Source organism: Schistocerca americana, chromosome 3 (assembly GCF_021461395.2).
Source record: "Schistocerca americana isolate TAMUIC-IGC-003095 chromosome 3, iqSchAmer2.1, whole genome shotgun sequence".
NCBI lineage: Eukaryota > Metazoa > Arthropoda > Insecta > Orthoptera > Acrididae > Schistocerca > Schistocerca americana.
Genome location: NC_060121.1, coordinates 292,498,111 through 292,520,023, shown reverse-complemented (window position 1 = coordinate 292,520,023; position 21,913 = coordinate 292,498,111). Strand labels below are relative to the sequence as shown.

Genomic DNA, 21,913 nt, shown 5'->3' with positions numbered 1-21,913 from the left:
CAGTACTGTAGGTGCCAGATGGCTGGACGCAAGGCTTCCGGCTAGCCAGCAACTTGCAAGCGACTGGATAAGGCACTTTTTCCTTCACCCAGATCTGAACAGCCTGCTGTGGCACTATCTCGGGAGAAGGTGGGATAGACAACATTGCAGTTGATACAGCCACGAGGAGGAGGTGGAAAATCACCCTCATGAACACCCTACCACAGAATACACATTTGGCGGCCTGTTGTCAGGACTGTCAAGTGTGGTTGAAATGACGACATTGGTAACAGCGCATCAGAACTGGAATGTACGATCGAACTGTGAGAATTTCATAGCCTGCCTTGATCTTGGACTGAGCACCACTCTACCAAAAGTGAGGAAAAAAGTGTGTGTGGGAATTAAGGATGCATCTACTGTTTTCATCACCCAATGGACTGCAATGACACCCCAATCAAAGAGGTACGTCTGGATTTCTGGCTCAGTCAGACCATCGAGCAGCCTAATGTAAATAACACCATAGGAAGAATTCAGCATTCACTGGGCCTCAACACGGACAGGATAGCAGCGGAGGAGCAAAGCAGCAAGCAGTTTTTGTGATTGAGAATCAGGAGTAGTTGCAAAAGCAAAACTGCCATTTCATTAATGGCAGTAGGAATTCACAGGACCAGCAATTGCATCAACACCTTACTGAATAAGAAACGGATTCACCGTAGTGAATGACTGACTGTCTTCAGTAAGTGAAACAACAAGGGACTGTGGTACAGCTGGGAGGGTATTTGAAACTTTTGCCTCATTCCATTTATGTTTGGCAGACGCTGACAGTGAAAAAGATGATTGGCTCACTGTGAGAAAATCCCCCATTATCACCAGCACCTCCAATGGTGTGCCCCTTCCAACTGGGCACCTCCTCAGAAGGGAGCACACCCACCTTAGGTGATTGTTCACACCTCAGGTCAAACCTGAAAACCTGACAGGGAGACCAATTGGCAATCAGAAGGTATCATCTCAGGCAATCATCCCTCCCTGGACCTGTCCTTTACCAGGGGATATGTGCGAACACTACATGTCAACCCAGGGCTGGGAATTGTGTGTTACCCAGTCACCTGTTACACGTCAGATGCATGGGCTGGCCTTCAGGAGTGCACAGGGAGGAAGAAGAAAAAAGTGGAGGAAAGGCAGGAGAAGGGGAACGAAAAACAGAAAAAAAAGAAAGAATGAAATACAGTGGAAAGACTGTTCTGACATCGGCAACTGAATATACAGAAAGAATTTCCAACAACATCCCAGACATATTTCCCAAGAGAGGGGAAAAAGAATAGCAAGAGGACAGCCATGCAGCACAGAAGGGAAAAGATGCTGCAAAGGATTTTCCCACAGTGAAGCAAGCACAAACCCGTCAAAGAGCAGCGAGCCTATTGGAGGGGAGGGCGGGGGGGGGGGGGGGGGGGGGGGGGGGATGGTTTGATCAACCTCCTTTCTTTCCAGAACTTGTGAGAGCAATAATATTGTGGTATGTTTTCAGGTATGTATGATTGCTTCCAGTTTTATGTGGAGCAATAAGCTGTTTCCATGAACTAGGTAATTCCACAGATTCATATTTTATTACGAGCTCCAAAAGTAACTTGTCTCTAGTGAATTAGCTGTCACAATATGCTGTACTGGACATTAAGAAAAGGCCTGCTGCTGTCCCTCAGAAGGAATGAAGATTACTGTTTAACATTCCATCAACAGCAATGTCATTAAACATGGAACACAAGCTTGGATTATAAAAGGATGGGGAAGGAAATCAGCTATGGCATTTTCAAAGGAACCATCATGGCATTTGTCTGGAGTGATTTAGGGAAATTGTGCAAAACCTAAATCTGGATAGCTGGATGGGGTTTGACCTGTTGTCCTCCCAGATGCAAGTCCAATGTGTTAACGAATGCATCACCTCACTCAGTGCTGTCCCTTGGGCTGCAGTAAAAGACTGGCATCCCTACCAGCCACGTCTGTTACTGTCCCGCAGCATCAAAAAGTTAGATCTTGGTAGTGTTAGACATTATAGAGTAAAAATATTTCACAACATTGTGCCCTGGGTCTCTTGCCAAGGTTTAAAGAACATCATTACTTCAGACAGCAGTAGCGAAGGACATATTCCCTTTCCCATTCCCTGATATCACCTACGCTGTTTCCCCACACCTTAGCAGGTGAAATGGAATGATTAACGGAATTCAGAAAATCTCTCCACTGTTTCCCTCCTAATCTCTTTAATTGTTAATATTGCTCATATCCTTACAATACAGAGACTGGCCAAGTATTTGGTCGCAAATAAGCACTTCAACCTCCACCATACAAATGTTTGCAACTATTGATGGAATTACATGCACTGTTCCACTGTGGCATAACTTTGCTGTAGAGTACTCAGTTGCCTTTACTGAGAAACTACAGTACTTAGAGATGGTTTTATATGACACAATTACATGAGCATTTCACAATGCCATAGTAAGTTTCAACCAGTCATTCACCATCTACAGACAAAAGGCAAGTGTTTTCTCTTGTGTTTTCAACAATACTGAAGGCAACAGCAGGTCTTAAGTATTGTCAAAAAAACAAAACAGAACTGATTTGCAGCAAGTGTCTGAAGATGACCAACAACTAGGTCATAAAAAATAAATACATTGTAAAATTAATCACTGACTCTCCATAGACGATACATCATTTTTTCCAGCCATGCAGATGCCTATCTATCTGTCCATCTGAAATATATACCTTTTATAGGGAAACTGCCGAAGCTGAACACTCAAGGACTCAGGAATGAGGTATCAATCAGCACATGGTCGGAGCAATGGAATAGCACTGTTTGGCCAGTATCGGCACAGCTGAGCGATGCAACAGGTGGTGACACACCTCATACTCCCAGCACATCATAAAACCCTAATCTTCTCCAACAAAGTAATTGACTGACCATTTGGTTCCTTTGCACAAGCCACTGATGTCTCTAAGCTTCATGGCAGAAACAATCAGTCTCTCTTCTCTATCGTTCAGATTTATATTTTGGATTGCTCTTTCGACTGTAATGTTCTTGACAGCCTTACTTCAGGCTTCCGAGTAACAGTATTTGATCTTTTACACTGTATGTGTAGGTATGTCCACCAACAACTATGGTGATGACGACATTCACACGAGCACACCGTCTATGGATACCAGACAACTTCAGCAGTACTTTCAAGAACAGAAACGGCAGTGAACAAAACATATTACAAACACAGAGGTGGAGTACTTTCACGTCCTGCTTTCACCTATTATGACAATAAGTCACAACATAAAAATGGAAGGTGTATCTGCAAAGACTACAACATGTTTATACGCATTACAGAATACCTCACCTAAGCTGTAGTGATCACAGCTGCTTGTGTGCTCTCCCCCTGATAATCTGTACGAATCGTGTACTGTCAGCAGACTTCACTGGAATCATCATCTGAGTTGCTAAAACCACTTGGACAATCACAGAGAGCATTTTGCAGTAACAAACTTCAGTCACAATTATATAACGCTTGGGTTATAACTGTAAAAGGTTTGAACTGCCTTCGCCAACTAGATGGTTCAAATTCAAAGAGCCTAGAGTTATACACCAATTTCCCAGTCTGTGACAGTGTGGTTTGTCTCATCCCTGACTCTGAAGTTTGGTCAACAGTATTATATCTGCTAGATTTTTGTGTGAAAGAATAATTTTGTCATAGCATGAGTTCTGCAGAGAGTTTGACATCCATCCCCAGCTTTATCTGCCTCTTCTAAGACAAGGTAAAATCCAACTGCTCATCAGAAACATCTGTCCTCCAGCTACATTCCCTCCACAGCTGTTTCATATAAGATGGCAGAGCACAGATATTGCCTTACATTCACCAATACTTGTGAAGCATGTCAGGATGCAGCTCATAACAGCCTCTCGGCTTAGGTGCACATGAGAAAAACAGCTTGAAATATTGCATAACAACTCTCTATAGAACGTTTAGATAGCTCTGCTAGTTGAATTGTCAACTATAACAGTCCAGGCTGACAAGTTGATACAACTTCATCATAGTCACTGGTGAAATGGAAAAAATCCTTCCACTTCTCCAGTGTAAAGTGTCCCACAGCACACATCAGCTAGCTGTAATAGGCAGCCATTACAGCTTCTGCTTTCTCTCACCAAGAACATGCAAATTGACTTAGTCAGTGCATATATGTGAATAACACTTGATGCACACTCACAGCAACAGCTCTTAATTAACATATCATTCAGATTGTAGTGGAAAACTGATTAACTTTTGATACTGTTTGTGCTCAACTGGTTCTTTTATGTGACATTTACTCAGATGATAGTATAATGCAATTTATACAAAAAAATTCAAGTCTGTTAGGTCTCAGGCTTACAGCTGCACTTTTCTGCACCTCAAGTCAGCCTCCAGACTCACACTATGTGCAGTAATGTGATCACATGTACTGCACAGGTGACACTGGGGTCATACTTTCACTCAAAAATTAAAGCACCTCATCTGATTCCAGTGACATACTTTCTCAGTATGACTGATAAGATATTTTTGGGTTTCTAGTTGAGTTGACAACTCCATTTTGGCACACAATATTTTGACAAAACAACTTCTTCAGGTGCTCTGAGCAGTGGTCTTACATGCTCTTGCTGCCTAGATTATAAACAGATGTATTATTGTGATCACACAACAAGTGGAACATTCTACCAATCATTCAATTTTTTGACGACAGAAATCCACTCCTCAGTTATGGAGTCATTTGAGAATCACTGTTTGAATGTCCTAATTCCTGGATCATTAGATATTCTCTTTCCTCCCCGAAGTTCTTTCCGCTTGCTGAAAAGATAGACATCATATGGTGCAAGATCTTGACTTCCCAATCAGCATCACCCATGTCTGTATGCTCTTGGTCAAATTGTTGGCATCATTTTACCACAAATAGATACAACATTGCATCTGACCCATATACTTCCAGAATTTCATAGTATATCTGTGTGTAATTTAGATATTTTGGCCACTAGAATCATACTGCCCCTGTACTCCAACTTTGGAGTATGTTACCCATTGCCTCACCATATCACACATGCTACAAGGCGTGTTTTTTAAGTACGTACCATTTTGAAATTAAAAAAAGACATGCTAAGATATCTCAATAATTTTATTTTTACATGAAAGCCTGTACCTTAATCTACTTTTCTACATAATTTCCGTCAATATTGAGGCACTTGTCATAACATTGTACCAGTTTTTGACTACCCTCCTCATAGAAGTCTGCCGCCTGACTTGTTAACCACTGCACCACCACTGTTTTGACTTCATCATCGTCTTGAAGACGCTGTCGGCATTTTTCAAATGCAGGAACAGAAGGTAGCCACTGGGCGAAGAGATGTGATGAGATCTTTGGTCTGATTCGCCACATGCAGATGAGCGTTGTGTTGCAGCAAAACGATGAACTTGCTCAACTTCCAAGACTGTTGCTTTGATTCTGTTGTGACGCAGGCCACCCATGTTTCACCACCCGTAACAATTTGGATTAAGAAACCATCACCGTCATTGTGGTACTGCTCAAGGAAAGTCAATGCACTGTCTAAACCATCTGTCAACATTTTTGGTACCCAATGTGCGCACAATTTTCAGTAATTCAAGTGCTCGGTCACAATGCCATACAAAGCACTACGAGTAACATTAGGAAAGTCATCCTGCAAGGAGGAAATCGTAAAGTGTCTGTTTTCTCTCACCTTATTGTCCACTTCCTGCACCAAACTTTCATTAACGACCGAAGGACGCCCACTCCCTTGTTCATCATGCACATTTGTGCGGCCATCTTTAAATGCTCTCACCCACTTTCTTACCATTCCATCACTCATAATGTTTTCTGTGTAAACTTCACAGATCTCACGATGAATATCAATCACTTTTAGGCCTTTAGCACTAAGAAATCTTATAATAGCCCGTACTTCACAGTTGGCGGGACTCACGATTATCGGAGGCATCTTAAACACTAAGTACACAAAGTAAACAAAAAAGAATCAGAATGTAATGGTCTCAGTGCGTAGATTAAGGTACTGGCTTTCATGTAAAAATAAAATTATTGAGATATCTTAGCACGTCTTTTTTTTAAATTTCACAATGGTACTTACTTAAAAAACACGCCTCGTATGATGCATCTGTTATCCATACAGCAGCAGACAGGTACCAGCAGGAAAACTGAAACATGTACTCTCTTCTGATAACACGCCACTCTTGTTGGGCACTGGTATTAGCATGGGACAACATGTGTCACTTATTTTATTAAGTCCCTACATAACTTAAAATACCCTGTTGTTAGAAAATGGGCAAATTGTTTAGCATATTTGAAATAGATGGAAAATGTACCACATCTAGTACAGTGATCTTTCTTCCATCACGAGTCTAAAGTTGTTATCTGTTATTTTCACATCGTTATGGTCTTCTGTGGTAAATCAATTTTGTGAATCCTTGATTAATTTCATGAGAGCTTTTCTGTGAATTGCCTCATGCCATGGCAGATTGTGCACAAAGTAATCCTATGTGAGGCACAGTGTGTAACACCAGCTCAGAAGCATGCTGCACAATTTGCTACTGATAGGTTTGGTCAACACAGGAGTGTTACTGAGATGCTCCGTGGATTCATATGAGAATCCCCGGAAGAGAGACTGACATTCTTTCTGTAAAACACAACTGAGAAAATTTAGAGAAGAGGTACTTGCAGCTGACTTTAGGATGATCCTACTGCTGCTGACATGCATTTTGCATAAGGGCTGCAAAGACAAGATAAATCAGGGATTGTACAGAGGTGTATAGAAAGTCACTTTTCCCTTGCATCATTTGTGAGTGGAATAGGAAAAGAAATGACAAGTCGTGGTACATGGCACCCCTCATAATTAACCATTTGGTGACTCGAAGAATATATACAGAGGGGCCCATAAAAATTAGGACACTCTTTGATAGTCAATATTAAAGGAGCAAAATGACATACCATTACAATTCTTGCATGGGGGAAGGGTTATTTTATGTGTTCAGCACAGCATCCAAACAATATTGATGCCGCTGAAATGCTGACACATCCTTATTTGTTTTACCTCCACTATTCCAGCTTGTCCATGCATAGCTGACACTACCTGCATGTATGGTAATTCATGACCTACTACATTACAGTACTGACAACTCAATGGCTAACACCAATTATAGCAATCATGGTGGTTGTCCACTATGGTAAGTGGTGGAAAGATGTAGGAGGAGGTCACGATGCCGGTAATCCACCACCCAGGCAGATTAGCAGTGCGGTAGTGAATGGATGCCTGGGAGAATCTGACATATTATCGATGTGAAACAGCAGTGATAAATCACACATTTATTACTCCATACTACAATAGCCCCCCCCCATGAACCATAGACCTTGCCATTGGTGGGGAGGCTTGCGTGCCTCAGCGATACAGATAGCCGTACCATACATGCAACCACAACGGAGGGGTATCTGTTGAGAGGCCAGACAAACGTATGGATCCTGAAGAGGGGCAGCAACCTTTTCAGTAGTTGCAGGGGCAACAGTCTGGATGATTGACTGATCTGGTCTTGTAACACTAACCAAAACGGTCTTGCTGTGCTGGTACTGCGAATGGCTGAAAGCAAGGGGAAACTACGGCTGTAAATTTTTCCCGAGGGCATGCAGCTTTACTGTATGGATAAATGATGATGGCATCCTCTTGAGTAAAATATTCCGGAGGTAAAATAGTCCCCCATTCGGATCTCCGGGTGGGGACTACTCAGGAGGACGTCATTATCAGGAGAAAGAAAACTGGAGTTCTACGGATCGGAGCGTGGAATGTCAGATCCCTTAATCGGGCAGGTAGGGTAGAAAATTTAAAAAGGGAAATGGATAGGTTAAAGTTGGATATAGTGGGAATTAGTGAAGTTCGGTGGCAGGAGGAACAACACTTTTGGTCAGGTGAATACAGGGTTATAAATACAAAATCAAATAAGGGTAATGCAGGAGTAGGTTTAATAATGAATAAAGCAATAGGAATGCGGGTAAGCTACTACAAACAGCACAGCAAACGCATTGTTGTGACCAAGATAGACACAAAGCCCATGCCTACGACAGTAGTACAAGTCTATATGCCTACTAGCTCTGCAGATGACGAAGAAATTGAAGAAATGTATGATGAGATAAAAGAAATTATTCAGATAGTAAAGGGAGACGAAAATTTAATAGTCATGGGTGACTGGAATTTGATAGTAGGAAAAGGAAGAGAAGGAAATGTAGTAGGTGAATATGGATTGGGGTTAAGAAATGAAAGAGGAAGCCGCCTGGTGGAATTTTGCACAGTGCACAACTTAATCATAGCTAACACTTGGTTCAAGAATCATAAAAGAAGGTTGTATACATGGAAGAAGCCTGGAGATACTGACAGGTTTCAGATAGATTATATAATGGTAAGACAGAGATTTAGGAACCAGGTTTTAAATTGTAAGACATTTCCAGGGGCAGATGTGGACTCTGACCACAATCTATTGGTTATGACCTGTAGATTAAAACTGAAGAAACTGCAAAAAGGTGGGAATCTAAGGAGATGGGACCTGGATAAACTGACTAAACCAGAGGTTGTACAGAGTTTCAGGGAGAGCATAAGGGAACAATTGACAAGAATGGGGGAAAGTAATACAGTAGAAGAAGAATGGGTAGCCATGAAGGATGACGTAGTGAAGGCAGCAGATGATTAAGTAGGTAAAACGACGAGGGCTAATAGAAATCCTTGGGTAACAGAAGAAATATTGAATTTAATTGATGAAAGGAGAAAATATAAAAATGCAGTAAATGAAGCAGGCAAAAAGGAATACAAACGTCTGAAAAATGAGATCGACAGGAAGTGCAAAATGGCTAAGCAGGCATGGCTAGAGGACAAATGTAAGGATGTAGAGGCTTATCTCATGAGGGGTAAGATAGATACTGCCTACAGGAAAATTAAAGAGACCTTTGGAGAAAAGAGAACCACTTGTATGAATATCAAGAGCTCAGACGGAAACCCAGTTCTAAGCAAAGAAGGGAAAGCAGAAAGGTGGAAGGAGTATATAGAGGGTCTATACAAGGGCGATGTACTTGAGGGCAATGTTATAGAAATGAAAGAGGATGCAGATGAAGATGAAATGGGAGATATCATACTGCGTGAAGAGTTTGATAGAGCACTGAAAGACCTAAGTCGAAACAAGGCCCCGGGAGTAGACAACATTCTATTAGAACTACTGACAGCCTTGGGAGAGCCAGTCCTGACAAAACTCTACCATATGGTGAGCAAGATGTATGAGACAGGCGAAATACCCTCAGACTTCAAGAAGAATATAATAATTCCAATCCCAAAGAAAGCAGGCGTTGACAGGTGTGAAAATTACCGAACTATCAGTTTAATAAATCACGGCTGCAAAATACTAACGCGAATTCTTTACAGACGAATGGAAAAACTGGTAGAAGCCGAACTCGGGGAAGATCAGTTTGGATTCCGTAGAAATTTGGGAACACATGAGGCAATACCGACCCTACGACTTATTTTAGAAGCTAGATTAAGAAAAGGCAAACCTACGTTTCTAGCATTTGTACACTTAGAGAAAGCTTTTGACAATGTTGACTGAAATACTCTCTTTCAAATTCTAAAGGTGGCAGGTGTAAAATGCAGGGAGCAAAAGGCTATTTACAATTTGTACAGAAACCAGATAGCAGTTATAAGGGTCGAGGGGCATGAAAGGGAAGCAGTGGTTGGCAAGGGAGTGAGACAGGGTTGTAGCCTCTCCCCGATGTTATTCAATCTGTATATTCAGCAAGCAGTAAAAGAAACAAAAGAAAAATTTGAAATAGGTATTAAAATCCATGGAGAAGAAATAAAAACTTTAAGGTTCGCCGTTGACATTGTAATTCTGTCAGAGACAGCAAAGGACTTGGAAGAGCAGTTGAACGGAATGGACAGTGTCTTGAAAGGAGGGTATGAGATGAACATCAACAAAAGCAAAACAAGGATAATGGAATGTAGTCGAATTAAGTTGGGTGATGCTGAGGGAATTAGGTTAGGAAATGAGACACTTAAAGTAGTAAAGGAGTTTTGCTATTTGGGGAGCAAAATAACTGATGATGCTCGAAGTAGAGAGGATATAAAATGTACACTGGCAATGGCAAGGAAAGCTTTTCTGAAGAAGAGAAATTTGTTAACATCAAGTATAGATTTAAGTGTCAGGAAGTCATTTCTGAAAGTATTTGTATGGAGTGTAGCCATGTATGGAAGTGAAACATGGATGATAAATAGTTTGGACAAAAAGAGAATAGAAGCTTTTGAAATGTGATGCTACAGAAGAATGCTGAAGATTAGATGGATAGATCACATAACTAATGAGGAGGTACTGAATAGAATTGGGGAGAAGAGGAGTTTGTGGCACAACTTGACTAGAAGAAGGGATTGGTTGGTAGGACATGTTCTGAGGCATCAAGGGATCACCAATTTAGTACTGGAGGACAGAGTGGAGGGTAAAAATCGTAGAGGGAGACCAAGAGATGAATACACTAAGCAGATTCAGAAGGATGTAGGCTGCAGTATGTACTGGGAGATGAAGCTTGCACAGGATAGAGTAGCATGGAGAGCTGCATCAAACCAGTCTCAGGACTGAAGACCACAACAACAACGACAACAACTACTACAATAGCTGTCCTGATGCACAGAGAGACTAATGCCTGTTGGGCATAAGCCATGCAGCAGTGTCATGCAGACGAGGAAGCGATTGTGTCAATTGCCAAAGCAAGGTCAGTGAGAGTGATCGATGACAGATTGTTGCAGATCTCACAGCGCTCACATGTGGTCTGGCACTGCCATGCTGAAGCAGTGGGTGCTCCATGTGTGGGCGAACTCTTATGCAATTAGAAACTCAATCACAGCACACTGTTTCTCAAGCACCAACATAGTTATGTTACACACTGCCATGTTATATGCTACAATTCAGAGCCCTCCAGTGGCAGAGGGTTGCAACTTGCATCAACAAAATGGGAAAGTCAACCAAGTAATGTGCATAACATGTAATATGTCAGCTGAAGATGTGCTTTGTTGATGCTGCAAATTTTGCAATTTTGACTGAGATAAACTGATGCTGCAGTGTTCATCTTCAGCATGCCAGTGCAGAAGTTGTCACAGGATAAGCTGATTAAAAAAATCCATGCAATTTGCACCATTATTTATATGTTAAAGCCGACTTTGGAATTTTCCTTTGTGTGAGGCAATGTGTGCCAGATTCATATGCCGATTTGAAATTCTAGACTCGCATATCTTGCTGTTAACATTGCTTCTGTATAACCTTTCCTTGATTGTGTCAATACTCGTTTGTATTGTTATATAGTGTGGAATTTCGAACATTTGCGAGTGCAAAAACATAACCTGTACTTTTATTGTCAACTGTAGGCTTAAACTTAGTAGTGTTATTTTACAATTTTTGAAACAGCAGGCCTATCCTGCTTCAAAATAATCATTCTTTAATTTCACTGCATAATTATGTGGGAAATATGTTATTTCTGATAATTTTTAGATTCTTACAAAACTATATTTTTGAAAACATTCACAAATTACTGGTACAACTGTTTTGCATAACTTATTTCATAGCAAATCAGGGTTTGTGATTCATGGTTGCTGCGAAAGAATAGATCACCCCAAATTTCAGTATATATAAACATACATTTTTTAGGAAGCTACCATTGTCCTGTGGATACTCTTAATTCGTAGTAATTCGACATTTGTGATTCAATCATCTTCAGCTTGTAGCTCCTTTTTCCATGTTTACTTTAACAATACATGTGTTTTTGGATGGGGTCCGCCTTTAGCAAAACACAATTTTGTTTTTTATCCCAGTTACTGTAGCAAATACAGTATTGTAACCAACATATTATGTTATGGTACATCTAGTTTTCTCTTCGAGAGGAGTGTATACACTGACAATTTCTAAGGAGCTACTTCCGACAGAACAACTACCAACTGCTATGTAACAATCGACAATTGCTACAGAAGTCCTTACCAATGATACTAAAAGGAAATGTACAGGGTGGAATGTGTTAACTGCAGCGAAACCTGTGCATGAACAATCTGTAGGCATTTGACAGCTGGTGCAGTTATGATGTTTGACGAAGGTGGTTGTTGAACTGATTAGTGTAACATTCAGTGAAGTACGGCAACACCTCTGTGAGACACCGTTTGAGTACTCACGATTGTGGATGAGCAGTTGGACAGCTTGAAGCCAGTCAATGTGTCAATACTTTGCTCACAGTAGTAGGTGTATCCAAAAATGTCATCTCGTAATTGAAAAAGGCCACTAAAGATAGAAATGCTATATGAAGGCATGCCGGTGGTTGTAGATGGATCACCACACCACACTGCAAGAGGGGCATCAATACACAGGCCTAGGCAAGAAGGAACAGACATCTCACTCCTAGGCAGATGACTGCAGACCTCGCAACCGCTACCAGTACACATGTCCTTGCCAGCCATTTCAGGGCGATTTAATGAGACTGGTTTGTATGCTCAGAAGCCTGTTAAATGCACATGCTTGTCAATGAGCACCCTTTCTCTGAACCACGTAAGAACTGAAAACTGCCTTGAAAGGAGAGGGACAATATCCTTCACGGACTCCTCAACGGATTGGTAGCCAGCATGAAAACAGGTGCAAAAATGTGGATTAGAGCCTGAGGAGGGCATATTCCTTACTGACAGTCCAATATTGACCTTTATGTTGAGAGTCGAACTGCGTCAAACATGAATGTTGTTTATGTCTGTTATCCTACTTTCGCATGTGATGGAATTTTAAATATATCACACCAGCTCTCTTACATATGCACTGTGTTTCAAGTTGTCCAACACTGCCTGTGATTATTCCCATCTAACAATGTCTTTGGTCCTTAGCAACTGCCAAGCAGTTTATTATCTGCATGTATTGTAAAATAACTTTATTTTTGAGTTTGTTAATGACTATAAATAACCTCAAACAATTGGGGAAACCTGCAATTTTTACCACAGGTTTTTCTGTTTCATTTATAGAAATCTTGTTTTGTGTATTTGCTTCAATTCTCAAAGGAAATAAGTAATTTTTTACCTCAACAGATTATAAGGTAGTCAGCAAGATTAGTTTAAAGTTATTTGTTCGCTGTACTGTAATACATTGCACTACCCACAATGCGGCTCCACTGTGAATGGTGTTCTTGAACATGCGATGAGTTGGTTGACATTTGTAAGCAGCTGGAAATTGTCCTGACTACTATCAAATGATTGACAGTTGCTGTGAATCGGTGTGTCTGGAGAGTCATGTACCTGTGGCACCGATACTAAAGGCGCCATTGAGTACTGCCTCTCCTGTGGATTTTGTCTCCTCTACAGGAAGCACAAGTGTCATTACTCAACCTTTTGACTATGAGTGGCCTGTCAGTGGTGGCTCTAGGTGTCCTGTACAGGGTAGATGGGGACTAGGTAGGACTCAGGCTGTTATACCGACCCCCCTAACCAACAAGTTCAAGCTGCTGCCTTTCAGTGAAAGTGAAACTGAGCCAACAGGACTCACCTCACCTGTTTTCGGGAAACCTGCTTTGTCCTGTGTCAAGAGGAGGCAAATGCAAAAGGGTAGGGTCTATTAAGCAATGCCAGTTCAAACATGCGGCAAATAATAGTACCCTTTACGGAAATGGCAGCATGGGGCATGTAAGAACACTCAGTGTGTAAGCCTGGGGCCTCATTCAACCTATTGAAGGCTATACTGGCAGCCACTAACAGAACAGGTTGCAATCAGCTGCAGATTGTGGTGCACATTGGAACAAACCATGCCTATCATCTGGACTCCAAGGTTACACTTGGAACTTGGATTGCCCCAGAGATTGGCAGAGAAGTTTTAAAAGACCAGCTCTGTGAACAGAGTTTCAGAGAAGCTCACAATTTACAGCACTGTCTCCAGAACTGATCGTGGCCCCCTGGGTCTGAACTGAGTGGAATGACTGAAGCAAAGACCTCAAGGGGTCTGTAACAAGCTAGCCAGCAACTTCCTGAACTTGCACCATTGAATTTTGACCTGCAGGCCCCCAAAATGGGTCATGTGTGTGCTATACATCAGAGGCTGCTACCCAGGTAGCTGATTGTGTGCAGAGTGCACGCAAGTATTTTTTAGAAGCTGTAAGAAACACAGAGTAAGATCCCTCTTTCCACACACAGGAATATTAAAATCCTGGTAGTTAACTTCAAAGCAGCCATAACAAAGTGCCATAGTTTGAAGTGCTTCTGAAAAACAATGAAGCTCATGTAACACTAGGAAAAGAAAGCTGGTTGAAATCTGAAATTGATAGCAGTGATATTTTTGTGATAAATTTAAGTGTATATTGAAAAGATAGACTAATGGGAAATGGAGGTGGCGTATTTGTTGCATTAGACAAGAAACTCAAATCTATCGAGATAAAAATTGAAGCTGCATGCAAGATTGACAGGGCAAGTTGTAGTATCAGGGGAGGGCATAAAAAGGTAATTGGATCCTTCTATCATCCACCAGAGTCATCACCTGATGTATTAGAAAACTTTAGAGAAAACCTCATTTTGCTGGTATGTAAGTTCTCCAATCATACTGTAATCATCAGTAGATACTTTAATCATCCAACAATTAATTGGGAAAATTACAGTTTTGTTAGTGGTAGGTGTGATAATGCATTCTGTGAAACTTTACTAAATGCCTTCACTGAAAACTACCTAGAACAAATAGTTAGGAACTCCACTCATGATGGAAATACATTGAATCTAATCGCAACAAATAGACCTGACGTCTTTGAGGATGTCCACATCAAAACTAATATCAGTGACCATAGAGGGTTGTGGTAACAATGATTACCAAAGTACAAAGGACAACTAAAGTAAGCAGGAAGATATATATATTCAGTGAGCTAGAGGAAAAAATCAGTAGTGTCATACTTCAATGAGGAGCTTGAAACTTTCACCACAAGACAGGAGCATCTACAGGAACTATAGCTCAAGTTTAAAAGAGTAGTTGACCATGCACTGGATAGATATGTATCCAGTAGAACAGTTCCTAGTGGGAGGGAAGCTCCATGGTATACAGTCACTGTAATGAAACTTCTAAAGAAACAGAGATTACTGCATGATAGATGTAAAACAAAGCGTCGGACTATAGACAGGGAGATGTTTAATGAAACGTATTTGGCTATCAAGAGAGCAATGCATGATGCCTTCAGTGACTACAGTAGCAGAATAATGTCAAGCAATCTTCTGCAGAACCCAAAGAAATTCTGGTCACATGTAAAGGCTGTTAGCAGCACCAAAGTTAGAGTCCAGTCACTTGCAAATGAGACAGGAGCTTAAATTGAGGGTAGTAAAGCAAAAGCTAAAGTGCTTGACTTCATTTTCAGATGTTCCTTTGCAAAGGAAAATCTATGAGAATTGCCCCAATTTAGTCTTTGTGCCACTGAAAAGACGACAGAAGTAAGCGTTCGTGTCAATGTTATTGAGAAACAGCTGAAATCGTTTACAAAGATCCAAGCCCCAATGGAATCCCTATCAGATTTTGTACTGAGTTTGTGGCTGAATTATCCCTATTACAACCTATAGTAGATACCTCAAACAGAAAACCATGTCCAGTGGTTGCAAGAGGCCACAGGTCACACTCATTTACAAGAAGGGTATTAGAAGTGATCTACAAAACTACTGTCCAATATTCTTGACATCCCTTTGTTGTAGAAGCTTAGAAAATATTCTGAGCTCAAACACAGTGAGATGCCTTGAACAGAATGATCTGCTCCATGCCAACCAGCGTGGATTCCGAAAACATCGAGAATGTGAAACCCAACTCACACTTTTCTCATATGACATACTGAAAGCTTTGGATCACGGCAGTTAAGTAGATGCAGTATTTTTGATTTCTGAAAAGCATTTTACTCAGTAACAAATGCCATACAGGGTATCACGCGAAATTTGTGACCGGACTGAGGATTTTTTGCTGGGGAGGATTCAACGTACCATCTTGTGTTAAGAGTCAGCATCAGATGTGGAGGTAGCCTCGGGTGTGTTCCAGGGAAGTGTTTTGGGACTCTTGTTGTTTATGTTGTATATTCATGACATTGAGGACAACATCTGCAGATGATGCAGTTACCTATAATGAAGTACTGTCTAAATTCAGTTGGATATTGATCAGATATCAAATTGGCACAAAACTTGGCAACTTGTTACAAATGCTCAGAAATGTAAAACGGTGCTCTTAACAAAATAAAAAACATAGCATCCTATGCCTTTAATATCATTGAGTCACAGATGGAATCAGCCAGCTCATACAAATATCTGGGTTTAATAATTTGCAGGGGTATGAAATGTAATGATCACATACACTCCGTCACGAGTAAAGCTGGTTGCAGACTTCAGTTTATTGGTAGTGCACTTGGGAAATGCATCCAGTCTACAAAGGAGATTGTTTACAAATCACTCGAGCATACCTTTCTAGAATATTGCTCAAAAGTGTGTTGGACCTAACAGGAGATATTGAATGTACACAGAGAAGGGCAGCAGGAATAGGCACATGTTTGTTTGACCCATAGGGGGTGTCACAGTGATGTTGAAGAAACTGAATTGGCAGACTCTTTGAAGATAGACATAAACTGTCCCGAGACAGCCTATTCACAAAGTTTCAAGAACTGGCTTTAAATGATGACTCTAGGAATATACTAATAAGCAGCTCTCCATGCTACCCTATCCTGTGCAAGCTTCTTCATCTCCCAGTACTTACTGCAACCCACATCCTTCTGAATCTGCTTAGTGTATTCATCTCTTGGTCTCCCTCTACGATTTTTACCCTCCACGCTGTCCTCCAGTGCTAAATTTGTGATCACTTGATGCCTCAGAACATGTCCTACCAACCGGTCCCTTCTTTTTGTCAAGTTGCGCCACATACTCCTCTTCTCTCCAATCCTATTCAATACTTCATCATTAGTTATGTGATCTACCCATCTAATCTTCAGCATTCTTCTGTAGCACCACATTTTGAAAGCTTCTATTCTCTTCTTGTCCAAACTATTTATCATCCATGTTTCACTTCCATACATGGCTACACTCCATACAAATACTTTCAGAAACGACTTCCTGACACTTAAATCTATACTCGATGTTAACAAATTTCTCTTCTTCAGAAACGCTTTCCTTGCCATTGCCAGTCTACATTTTATATCCTCTCTACTTCGAGCATCATCAGTTATTTTGCTCCCCAAATAGCAAAACACCTTTACTACTTTAAGTGTCTCATTTCCTAATCTAATTCCCTCAGCATCACCCGACTTAATTCGACCACATTCCATTATCCTTGTTTTGCTTTTGTTGATGTTTATCTTATACCCTCCTTTCAAGACACTGTCCGTTCCGTTCAACTGCTCTTCCAAGTCCTTTGCTGTCTCTGATAGAATTACAATGTCATCGGTGAACCTCAAAGTTTTTATTTCTTCTCCATGGATTTCAATACCTACTCCAAATTTTTCTTTTGTTTCCTTTACTGCTTGCTCAATATACAGATTGAATAACATCAGGGAGAGGCTACAACCCTGTCTCACTCCCTTCCCAACCACTGCTTCCCTTTCATGTCCCTCGACTCTTATAACTGCCATCTGGTTTCTGTACAAATTGTAAATAGCCTTTCGCTCCCTGTATTTTACCCCTGCCACCTTTAGAATTTGAAAGAGAGTATTCCAGTCATCATTGTCAAACGCTTTCTCTAAGTCTACAAATGCTAGAAACGTAGGTTTGCCTTTCCTTAATCTTTCTTCTAAGATAAGTCGTAAGGTCAGTATTGCCTCACGTGTTCCAACATTTCTACGGAATCCAAACTGATCTTCCCCGAGGTCGGCTTCCACCAGTTTTTCCATTCGTCTGTAAAGAATTCGCGTTAGTATTTTGCAGGTGTGACTTATTAAACTGATAGTTCGGTAATTTTCACACCTGTCAACACCTGCTTTCTTTGGGACTGGAATTATTATATTCTTCTTGAATGTTAGTAACTACCAAAAGTTCACCGACACTGATATCACTGGCAATTTTAAAATAGCAGATCATTATAATTCATTTTGATCCTACAGATCTGAATCATGTGTAGTCCTGCTTGTCCAAGGAAGACAAATGCAGTAGAGTTTGGACACTACTTGATTGAATCAACAGTTACCATATAAAGTTTTACATAGAATTCAAACCACAGTAGGACTACAAGCAACCACACAAATATGTGAAATGGCAGCAGTTTTATGCACCAAAGTCACACTTCCGCCCATTATAGAAGAACAAGCCATACTAAAACCAATACGTTTTGAAGATATCTTTAATATGGCATATCGCTTAAAGGACATATTTTCATAATATGCAAGTATAAATACGAAAGTGCCAAATACAGCAAGTTAGCTTTGGGAGTGCGTTGAAATCAAGGTGGTAGCTGCTTGACTTGCATCTGTCAGCCAATACAGAACAGACAAGGCAGTCAATCATACAGGACCTCAGGCTAAGTTACACATCAGTCCACCACAACTTTCACATTTTTTGCTTTCACATTTGTTGGCTTCAACAGCTCTCAATCAAACTGTTACCATCCAACCTAAATCACGCCTCAGGCAAAGCTACATATCAACCCGTCACAACAACCAGAGGGTTTTTTTTTTTTTTTTTTTTTTTTTTTTTTTTTTTTTTTTTTTTTTTTTTTGTAAAAGACAACTAAATAATTGTGACAAGCAAGATATAAATGTGTGCTATGAGTGGCTGATGAAATCATGTGTCCAGTGCTGGGACTGGCTGACAGAAGCAAATCGAGCATATAATACCTTTGCCCATGAAGCACTGCCACAAAAATGTACGTACAGAATATTATCAAAGCAATGTATGTTACCCTAAACAACTACCTAAGCATCAAATGAATGAGATAAATGTTTAAAATTCCACCAATGAGGTGGTAATTAGAGACAGATCAGAATATCAACAAACTTCAGATACTGCTACAGGACAGAAATATTGCTAACATCATGGCAATAAATAAATCCCTGAATGTACCATTCTCTCCATCAAGTGGAACGTGAATCGGCATTACTTGGAGGGCCCAAGATATTTAACAAAGTTATTGGAAAAATTAATGAGAGAACCAGAGCACACAGTATGAACCAATGTACTATTTTTTTATCCATTAAATATAGTTTGGTCTTGTGCATATTTATGCTGCATTCAACCACTTTAATATTATGTCCTCCAGGCCTGAGTACTTTCTTAAATACGACTGTGTTTATAATAAACAAAGAGGCAAACAGAAAAATTCTACAACTCTTGGGTCCTTGTCCACATTATTATTATCACTAAATATGTGAAAACACACAGTATGATTCCACAGAAAGTCTTAACAAACAGTATTTTGAAAACCAACATAAATTTCACTTATCATCAACAACACTCTAATCACAATTAAGTAACTCAAGAACTGATGAGGGAAGAAAGGTCAAGGTTTATTGCCCTGTTGGTGAAGACATCATCATAAATGTAGCAAAGGTAAGAATGGCATGGCTGTAGAATTTTCATAGGAACCATCATGTCACTTGCCTCAGGGCATTCACAGAAAACATAAATTTTGGTAAATGGATTCATGCTGAATGTGAATCCTGTGTCGTATCAACAGGCAACCACACTTGGTGCTAAGCAGCAGCCAAACAATCACAGCTTCTCTATAGCAACACCGCAAATGTTGGCAGCTAACGCAATAATGCATCATGATTTACTTTGTATATCCTCTGCTGTAAGACCCGTATTTGAAATTGTGTGGCAAAATTTTTTGGGAAGAAAGAGTCAGTCCAAAATTGCTCTTCAATAGTGGATATGACTGCCATGTAGAACAACTGAACATCTAAACTCTTTTGACAAGAAACAAGACCATCCAGTAAATCACATTCTCTAAGAAGACACTCTATATCATCCAGCCACGCATCCTGTAGAAATTAATTTTCTGGTAATATGATAAAGTTCACAGATAATATTTTAATAATCTCTACAATCACAAATAATCTGCTGTTCCTTATCCCAAATTTTACAGCCATTAAGGCTAGAATACTATAATACGAGTGACAGGAACAAAATAGTGTGAGCCGATGACATTGCTATCCTGAGTAAAAGTGAGGAAGGATTGCAGGACCAGCTGAATGTAATAAACAGTTCAATGAACACAAACTATGGATGAGGGCAAACCAAAGAAAGACTAAAGTAATGATAGTAATGATGGGAAGCAGAAATGAGATTAGTGATAAACGTAACATCAGAATTGGGAACCACAAAGTAGACAAAGCGAAACATGCGAAGACTGGGAAAGAGGAAAAAGTGTTTGAGATATGATGCTATAGAAGAATACTGAATATTAAGTGGACTGATAAGACAAGAAATGAGGTTTAGAACTGGTGGGGAGAGGAACATGTGGAAAGCATTGACAAGAACAACAGACAGGATGATGGTACATGTGTTATGACATCAAGGATTAACTTAAACAATCTCTGGGGGAGTTGTAGACAGTAAAAGCTGTAGGAGAAGGGGAGAATATAGATTATAATAAAAAACTGTTCATTGGGCATATCACAGACCAAACTATTTCATCACAACATCAAAAGATACAGCATGCACTATGGTCCAAGTCTCGACAAAATATCTTTCTGCTCTTTAGAAATATCAAACATCTAACACAGAGCACACATCAGTATTTTTTATATGTGATTTGTGGCTTATGGAGAGCTGTTGGAGTCCATTAACTAGTTTATGAACCACACAATGAAATGACATCATGTATGGCATAGATGAGAATGGACAAGAGGACACAATAAAGAATTTATTTTTAATTGCTTTTGACATTATTAGATACAGAAAATCAGTTTAGACAAAATGGCAAAGCAAACATGACCATTCGTTCAGGATACAATAATGTTGCTGATTATTTTACAGCATTAACACTGTTATTCTGATCAGATTAGTGCACTTACAAGGAACTTTTATATCTACAAATTTTTCAATCAATAGCAGCAGCTATTATTAGAGAATTGGCACAATGAGAAAAAAATATCATAATTTTCGTTTAGGATACATGGATGAAAGGAAAATCACATAAAATATATAACGACAGACTAGCTACACATTATTGAGGGGAAAACCAAAAGTAATTCGGCTTCGAAAAACAAACTGCAAGCAACAAAGTGTCAAATTCACGGCTGACAGTGTGCTACGGGTGCCAAGCTCAAACAAAATAATTAAAAGGTGAGCGACAATGTACTAGTATTATCTCTAATATGCTATTAAAATTTGGTTAACTTACGATGCGTGGTACTGGCTTTCTGTACATTATTTTACAAACATAATGTTATTTTTGTAAATAAAAGGCACAACAAAACAAAATTTCCTTATTAAAGAACCAATTACAGGAAGTAAAACTTTCTGTTCAATCAATTACTTCTACGAAGCGCAGCATGGTTTATCACCGTACCTTCGCTGCTGTCAAGCAGTTACTTGACACGTAACGCCCACATCAACAACCGGCTCCACAACGAATACAGTCTGACGTCTGTATTCGTCCGTCACTATTTTGGAACACGATTAATTTTTGGGGGGGTTGAGTTTGTACATCATGACGCAAACAAAAATATTTTTAAACGCTAGTAAAAGTAAACGGAAAAACATGCTATATGTCACAATCAGCTTATATTGGCCATCTTTGCCGTAACAAAGCCTTTAGTGCTGCCAACGTTGTTGCAGTCGCCAGCAAAACTTGCAATGTTGAGACAAAAGTTAAGGACGCGAAAAGACATTTTATGCAGCAGTTACGTAATTTTAGCCGTCATAAAAACTTTGCAACATAGTGAATAT

At 40.0% G+C, this 21,913-nt stretch overlaps 1 protein-coding gene across 1 annotated transcript in view; it reads right to left on the bottom strand.

The window, feature by feature from the left end:
• LOC124606029 (vacuolar protein sorting-associated protein 13B) overlaps positions 1-21,710 on the bottom strand; it is a 219,251-nt gene extending 197,541 nt beyond the window's left edge. The window contains exon 1 of the mRNA XM_047137992.1: positions 21,534-21,710. The gene's annotated coding sequence lies outside the window, so the exon portion shown is untranslated. The remainder of the gene's footprint in view (positions 1-21,533) is intronic.
• Positions 21,711-21,913: the final 203 nt, after the last annotated feature.